The 7,873-nt window shown below is 36.1% G+C and overlaps 1 long non-coding RNA gene across 1 annotated transcript; it reads right to left on the bottom strand.

Annotated features, from left to right (window-relative positions):
* Nucleotides 1-982: 982 nt before the first annotated feature.
* LOC149104000 (uncharacterized) lies at nucleotides 983-3,607 on the bottom strand. The gene is made up of 2 exons (XR_016202006.1): nucleotides 2,936-3,607; nucleotides 983-1,263 (listed from the first exon to the last, which is right to left on the bottom strand). It is a non-coding gene; the product is annotated as an uncharacterized LOC149104000 (long non-coding RNA).
* Nucleotides 3,608-7,873: the final 4,266 nt, after the last annotated feature.

The following is a 7,873-nucleotide window of genomic DNA, read 5'->3' as shown; positions in this document are numbered from 1 at the left end:
GAGCCCAATGCCTAAAGAAAATCGTCGGTGAGAGATACCCCTACACGATATTTTGGGAACAGTGGTTTATCTTTTGGCCAAAATTGCCCACTATGCTACCGGGGAATATTGTTCGAAGAGCATTAATTTCTGTTCCTCAAACCTGCACTCCCCTGAAGGAAACAATCGCTCGTGAGGAACAAATTTCTTCCATAATCCTCTACTTTCCTAGGAAGGAGATTTGGAGGGAAGTATGTCTTAACCATTATCTCTTAATATTTCCTTAAAAGTCAAAAGTGGTTACATTTTGAGTAGAACTTCCTCCCAAAGTAATTTTCTTTAAGGTGGTCAAGGTTTAGGAAATGGCTGAAAGACTAGACTGCTTATTTATGCCCATAGTGTCGACACAGTGTAGTTTAGTCTTACTGCTACTTCTTAACCTTTAACCCTCTCAGAGAAAAGCACTTTAGGAGGAAGTCTAACTCCTATTACAACCCCTTTTTGAACTTTTAAGGACGATTGGAGGATTATAGATGAGAGTTAAACTTCCTCTCCAAATATTCTCTAGGAAAGTAAAGGATTATGGACGAGATTTAATCCTCCTTCGTAATTGTTTCATTTAGGGGAGTGGGGGTTTTGGGGGACAGGAATTAAGACTCTTCCAACAATCTTCCCCTGTAAGATGGTGGGGATTTTTGGCCGAAGATATATTACTGTGCACAATGGCTAGTGTAGGGGTATCTCACCATTTTTTGATTATCCGACGATTTCTCTCTGGCATTGCCCTCTGCTTTGGGAATGAGCAATGTTCATTGGATTAAACTGGATTTAAATGCAAAGTAAAGGACAACGACACAGGTTTAACCGCATTCACCTTTCTGGTTCTGCGGCATATTTTTTTCTACAGTTACTTTCTAAATAATATTTTATCACAGGAAGGTGTAAGAGCTTATTGGAGTCTAGTCTTTAATTTGCTCTTTGCACCTTCCTTACATCAGCTAAGTTTACTTTCGTTATTTGCGAAAATCTCTATCTTTTTATTCTTCCCTCATACAGACTTGATATTATATATATTCACGTCCGCTTCATTTGTTAATCAACTATTCCATCGTAACTTACTATGAGGATCGACAGATTTACGATAAACAGAGTACAGGTGCTTTTCTTAAAGTTTATTTCCAAGCTCAAAGAGAGCCTATTTGAAAGTGTTTCTGCATTTGTCTTTTAGCCAGTTGTTCGCTGTGGTGTATCATTGTTCACTTTCTTTACTATTCCTCAGGCTACCTGTTGATCGAATCCAATATTAACAGTTCATTAGAATGTGTCACGCAGAATCAACATGTATTATTATGCGATGAACTGTAGGAGTGAGGGTGCTGCTGCAATACTCTCCTACTTGCTCTATATTTTCTTTCCAAATAAACCTTACGGTGCTTACATATATAATGAAACGTTCACAGGGTAACGCTAGCTTTTGGCTTCAGAAAAAAATAAAGAAATACTAAGCAAAATAAACTAGTTGTTTAAATATAGAACTTTTACTAAATGATTGCCAATTAAATCTCTACACATTAAAACGTCACCATAGTGTTATCGAGCGCAGAATGAACTATCTTTTGAGTCCATCTTTCAGCTTTGTCCGAGCGATTATCAGTTGTTTTTTTTTCTAAAATTTCGAGTGCTGTGACAGCAAATGGCCTTGTTTCAGTCTCCTGGAGAATTTGATTACCCATTCAATATTTCTAAATCCTCTTCCGAAACTTCGGTGAGACGAGAAAAAATGTCCCTATTTTGCAGACAATCTTCAACCACTGAATGGTAATGGATGATCGTACAAGATATACCTTAGCCAATCAGAATGCAGTATTGCATTAGTATAATCCGGTAGATTTGTACTAATGATAAACAGATTACTGTACCGTTGTCAGGCACAATAACTGTTGGTTATTAATTCTTACATAAGGATCAAGAGTGATCACAATAAAACGTTTTCATGAAATCATTATGACGACTGATTGATTTTGTGAATTCTTTTGTTAGAAAACATTTTTGGACCTAGAAATTTTAAAGTCAAAATTGTAAATTTAATTTTCAAAGTTAAAACTTTAACTTTGCAGCAACTATTTACTTCTGCTGGCATGTTGACACGACCTTGTTTCCTTACTTATGATCAACAACACGCTCTGCCTCGATCTGAACCAGTAGGGAAGAAATGACTTGCATTTAATGTCTTTTTTCAGGTTTTCTGAACTGCACTTAACAAATCCTAAGAAAGAAGCTGACATATTCATTTCCACTTGTCTTATTCGCATCCTTGGATGGGCCGTGCCTCAATATTTCTCTGCAAACTGAAGTCGAGTGATACAAAACTTAAGGCTTGCTCCGCTTTGTTAATACTTGATTGGATTATCGCTTACAGAAAGCAGCACCTCTTGTTAAAAATGGTTTTTCATGTTTTTTGTTATCCTTAAAGGGCCACAGTCAGCTTTGGGACCGCGCTGACCTGGACACTAGTTTTTTCACTTTGAAAAAGTTCACCTCAACCTGAAATCAAAGATACTCGTCGAGTACATCTAGAAATCCGCTTCAATCTTCGCAGTGTTTTGCTTGATTTTCAATCGTTTACTGAAAAACCTGTTTTTGAGTGGGCTTAACTTTTGCTCATCCTATGATAGTTTTTGTATCATATTTGGTTAAAAACAGTATGGATCGTGTCTCTGTGATATGCAAATTAACTATGAAATCAAATGGTATCTAATGCGTATGTGCTCCCTTTAACTGTGTCCCTTTAACTTTTAATAGGGTACCACTGATTCATGCTTCAAAAGTATTGATATTATTGATAAAAGAATGTAAAACCGAAAAATCAAAAACAAAGCCTCTGCAATCTTTTCAAGGCACTGGGCGTTTTTTTAAGCTTTTCGAAATATATGAATTGATTATGTCGTTCTCAAACCTTTTTATCAGCCTAGCGTTTTTGTCAGTAGTCCGACATCACCAAGTCCAATTACATCCTTTACAGGGACAGGATCCGGTACTTCTTTTTTTATTAGGTTACGTCGGTCCTTGCAAATTGACCTTGTGTTTTCACTACTTACCAAAGCGTCGCTTATTTAGCTATCGTTTACTGAAGCCATAGTACACTTGCCCGCCAAATATTGCTTCGGAAACAACATCAAAACTCGATCTGCTATTACCGACCAGCTAAGAAATAGACTTACAAACGCGGGGTAAAGATACAGCCTTTATCAGCAATGATGTGAAATAATTTCCTGCTGCAAATTATTAACGACCTATTAACATGTCCACGACTAAATTTCCTCACGGTTACGTGTTTGATTCTCGGTTCCAGTTTCTTATAGGTCATCGATACAATTTCAAGCATATCCTTAAGACAGTTGTATTTGTTCAAATCATAGTTAATAGAGGGAATGGTTAAGAATCCTAGTAAACATAAAAAAAGCAAACAAACAGGCTAAAAGTTATGTTGGAAGGTCTTTGACCCTTCACATCTTTTTGTTTTATGCTACTAGACTGTGCATGAATTACGTAATCGCAATGTTTCTATTGGTTGGTTGTATGAGCACACATAACCACTTTTTGTATTTTTTCCACATTATGGGCAGGGTCAACCTCCCCTACCCCCCCCCCCTCAAAACAGCCAACAAAAACATACAACAAAGAAATTTGCCATGATTCATAACCATTTCCCTCTATTAACTATGTTCAAATGTATTGTGTTTAAGTACTTTCTTATCTCACTTTAATTGTTGCCAATGCGTCTCGAAACAGGATTTAGGTCAATGCTCTTTCCAGTAACTTGATAAAGTGAAAACAATGGAAACTGACGCAGGTCAATATAAATAACTAAACTTGGTACTCCTTGTTAAAACAATCAGGGATCGTTTTGTTGTGTCAATTAGTTTATTGCTTTTCTTGACGTTCCTGTGGCAAACAAGCACATTCAAAGGTGTTTTATGAATTTTGGTGTACTTTTCTAAGCTCAAGTCTATGTTTAAGAGATTTTTTTGGTTTTTACAAAGTCTTAATTAAAAAAAAATTTGAATCGCCATATTTTTTAGTATTTTCAAACTTTTTGACATATTTGCAAAATTTTGAAATCCAAGATGGAGGTCCTTTTCAAAAGCACGATATCATTTTTACCTGACACGTTATTGCACGAAAATTAACATTCCTAGATGATTAATCATCACATACTGCATATATGTTTTTTTACTATACCATATTTATAATTTGATGGACATGGAAAGAGACACTCTCAGTTAACCTTCACCCTTTGCATGTTCTAAAATTTGTTTCATTTTTAAGAACTCCACATAAAAGATGGAAAGGATAGACGAATATGATTAAAATTCAAAAGGTTTGTTCGAAAGTTCCAAAGCAAAAATTAAACCTTAATGATAATGATGTCTTGAAACCTTTCCTCAGTAGTACTGCTTATAAATACTTCTTGTAAAATCACGGTTCCTGCACTAAGTGAAACTAGTTTCTAACTTCTGATAATAACGTTTTCCAATGCAATAACTTTGTACTAATCTTCCTCATGTCGAATCGATGTGAAAATCCTACACTGAGTTGCCAAAATGAGCTTAGATCAGGAGCCATAATCGGGGACGGAGACCGTAAACACGCGCCATTTCTAGTATTGGGGCTGTCCCTATGATATGGGACAATTTTTTCTATTTTTAGAACAAATTGCGCCATCGTGTGCAGAAAGCGCGCGTACATGCGGCGAGGATTTTTGCGGTTGTAGCTCGGGGGAAATGGCACCCGAAATTCCCGACATGTTTTATGCTTTTGGCCCACAACTCAATACGTTTATGTCTGTTGGAATTTTGCTTAAGTATTTTCGTCGTAAGCTGCTCCAATTCGACTGAAGTAAGGCAGTGTCGAATTTAGGTATGTCCCGTTTTATATCACTCAGACCAAGTTGTGTTCCACTGCTTCTTTTACAAGAGTTCCACATTACTCCACTCTAAATTTCACGTATGCTGGAGATTAACAGCTTTTCCGTAACACAGCAAAAAACTAGTTGGAAAAATTTGGATATTGCAGCGTTTTAGGACTTCAAAGTTTCCCTCCTCTTGCCACACGCTTGCGGGGATTTCGCCAGAGTCTATCGCCACCGAAAAGTAGTAAAAAATTGCAAGTACGTTTGCATTTCGCCTGAATTGTAAGCAACGCTTGATATTTCATCAAGGCCCAATAAGTTTACGTCTGTAGATACGGCTAGGCTTTGTTTGTGTAAAAATTCAATAAATTGTCTGTTGTCGATGAATAAGAGCGCCCGCCGATGCTTGTTTTGTAGAGTCCGTAAACATGACAAATTGGACTTCCGCAATAATATCTCTAGTTTTTAAATATGTTCGAGGTTGATAAATGTTTGAGAACATATTAAACTGCTTAGCTGAAAATATGTGAATACAGCAGGAATAGTCAGCAAAGTTACGATGACGCTTTCTTTAATCAACTCGAATAACGATCTCGATTTTGTTGGCCGAGTTATCAAAACTCCTTGTATTTTATTTTCGCAGCTGTGTAAAATTTCACTACGTTGAAAATTGTTACAGAATCTCAGCACAAAAGATAACGAAAGAAATCTTTGTCAAGATTTGTTGACAATTAGCTACATTTGAAAACAGCGACTCGGACTTTAAAGTGCACGCCCTGGAGCTACTTGTACGCGTCAGACTTTCCTTCCAAAAACTTTCGCAAACTTGCTAAACGAGCAGAAATGATAAGAAACTATCAAAAACAGGTTTTGGTTATGATTAAGCACTGTTTGAGAAATTCACAAATTACTTCGATACCAGAGTAGAGAGATTTCTTACATAAACTTTATTCTTTAGACAACATCTACGCGAGAACCCACGACATGTGGCAACCCTCCACACGTAGGGGCCAAACCACCCCCCTAATGTTTCATGAAGGCTATATTTGGTTGGTTTATATATTTCTGAACCAAGTTTGCCAGATGAGCTTGTTTTGTTCTCCAGTTTATTTTAAATTGGGAGTTGTGACAAAATGTCAGATTATGACGTCATAATTGATGACGTCACCAAAACGTGCTATAATTTTTTCTAAAATCTGATGTAAAGATTATGTCATTGGAAAGGCCTTGACTTGAGGAGTAAAAATGCCGAAAACCGTTTTTAACTATGATGATTATTTTTCGAGATATGGTAAATTAAATATGTTTTTGCTGTCCCCCCCGGAATTTGCTTAGCCATACTGTCCTTCTTAAGTCAGCCTCTCTGGTTTATTTTTTTCAGTTTTTTTCTAGGAAGGCTAATAATCTAGAAAAATAAAAAGCTTGATGTTGTCAAAAATCGTATGGTTTTAGAAATTTGATTTTCGGCTTTGTTAAGATGGTATTAGCAGTAAAAAAACGGGTGACGTCACAGGTTATGACGTAACAAAACTAATTTTAACGCAATAACACTAGAGGGATAATTTTTTATTCCGATTTTCTTCTTTATTTTTGCTTTAGTCATCTGGCACATCACATGTGCAACATAGCTGGATTTGCTGGAAAAAAATGAAGGCTCCAATTTGGGGATTTTTCTCAAGGGGGGACCCCATATTTTGCAGAGTTATTTTTCATGATTAAAAATGCCATATTTCATTCAATTTTTGTGATATGGACAAAATTTTTTCAGATTTCAACTCCCCTTGATGTGCTCTTTCGAACACATTGTAAAAAATATGCATATTAAAAACCTCAAATGTGGCCAAAAACATGACGTCATCACTGTCACGTCACAACTTTGACATTTACTGACATTTTTCACGTAAATATAATTGGCAATAGGTCTCCTACTCATCTGCCAAGTTTGATGTAGAAAGAGTCAATACTTTTTAAGTAATGCGAAATAATGTGAAATACCCAAGAACTGACGAAACATTTGGGGGGTGGTTTGGCCCCTACGTGCCAAGTTAACTTTTTTCCTTAGTGGCCACATTTTGGCCACTGACTGTTCAGGTTTGGTCGCTAGTGAAATATTTTAGTCGCCAAAATATATGCATAAATTAATAATTAGCTAATAATAAATAATAATCTTATTATTATCTAACTGTATTGTTAATAACATTTTCCTTGAACCACCAAGTAAATTGAAGTCCCGTTCAGTGAAAGAACTACCTAATGTTGATTCAAATATGCTTTTATTGGAATGATTGATGATCAAATGAAATAGTTTCTGATCACAATGAAAAAGTACTATTATTATTGCAACAGCGTTGTGAGTTGATCACAGTTCTCATTCAGTCATTTTAGATTGATTGGCTTTCACTTTCAATAAATCTTTTACAATGGTTATAATGATGCAAATGTACATGCCTTCAAATAGCTCCATCGATTTACAAGTGACTCCACAAATATCAAAAACCAAAGGTTCAGACTATCTTCATTATAAACTCTTGCTTAAGTTTTTAATATTTTATAATCACACTTAAATGGTAACTTAGGAATGACTTGAGCACTCCAAACAAGAGTAAACTTACAACAACAGATTACAAACTCTCCCGTAAATCGACAGACTCTACAACACTGACGCACTGGCGCTGGTTGTGAAATCAACCATCAAAAAGCGTGAGCATGTATGAAGGAAACGTATGTTTACCGCCATTTTTCCCGCGAAAATATTTGATGAAAATTAAGAAAAAAAGTCGCTTCACAAAACACAGAAATATTTGCGTATATCATTTATAATTCACACAACAGGAGCAGTGCAAACGACACAGATTGTACCAAGTTAAAATAAGATAGCCTCATTCGCAGCTGAATGGCGGAAAGTTTTCCAATGTTTATCAAGGCGGCATCAAGTTCTTGCTGAGACCATAAAGTGAACGCTATTTTTACCTTATCGCTTAT

Source organism: Orbicella faveolata, unplaced genomic scaffold (genome assembly GCF_042242905.1).
Source record: "Orbicella faveolata isolate gen_17 unplaced genomic scaffold, um_ofav_v1 contig_35, whole genome shotgun sequence".
Classification (NCBI taxonomy): domain Eukaryota; kingdom Metazoa; phylum Cnidaria; class Anthozoa; order Scleractinia; family Merulinidae; genus Orbicella; species Orbicella faveolata.
This window is presented reverse-complemented; position numbering and strand designations above follow the sequence as displayed.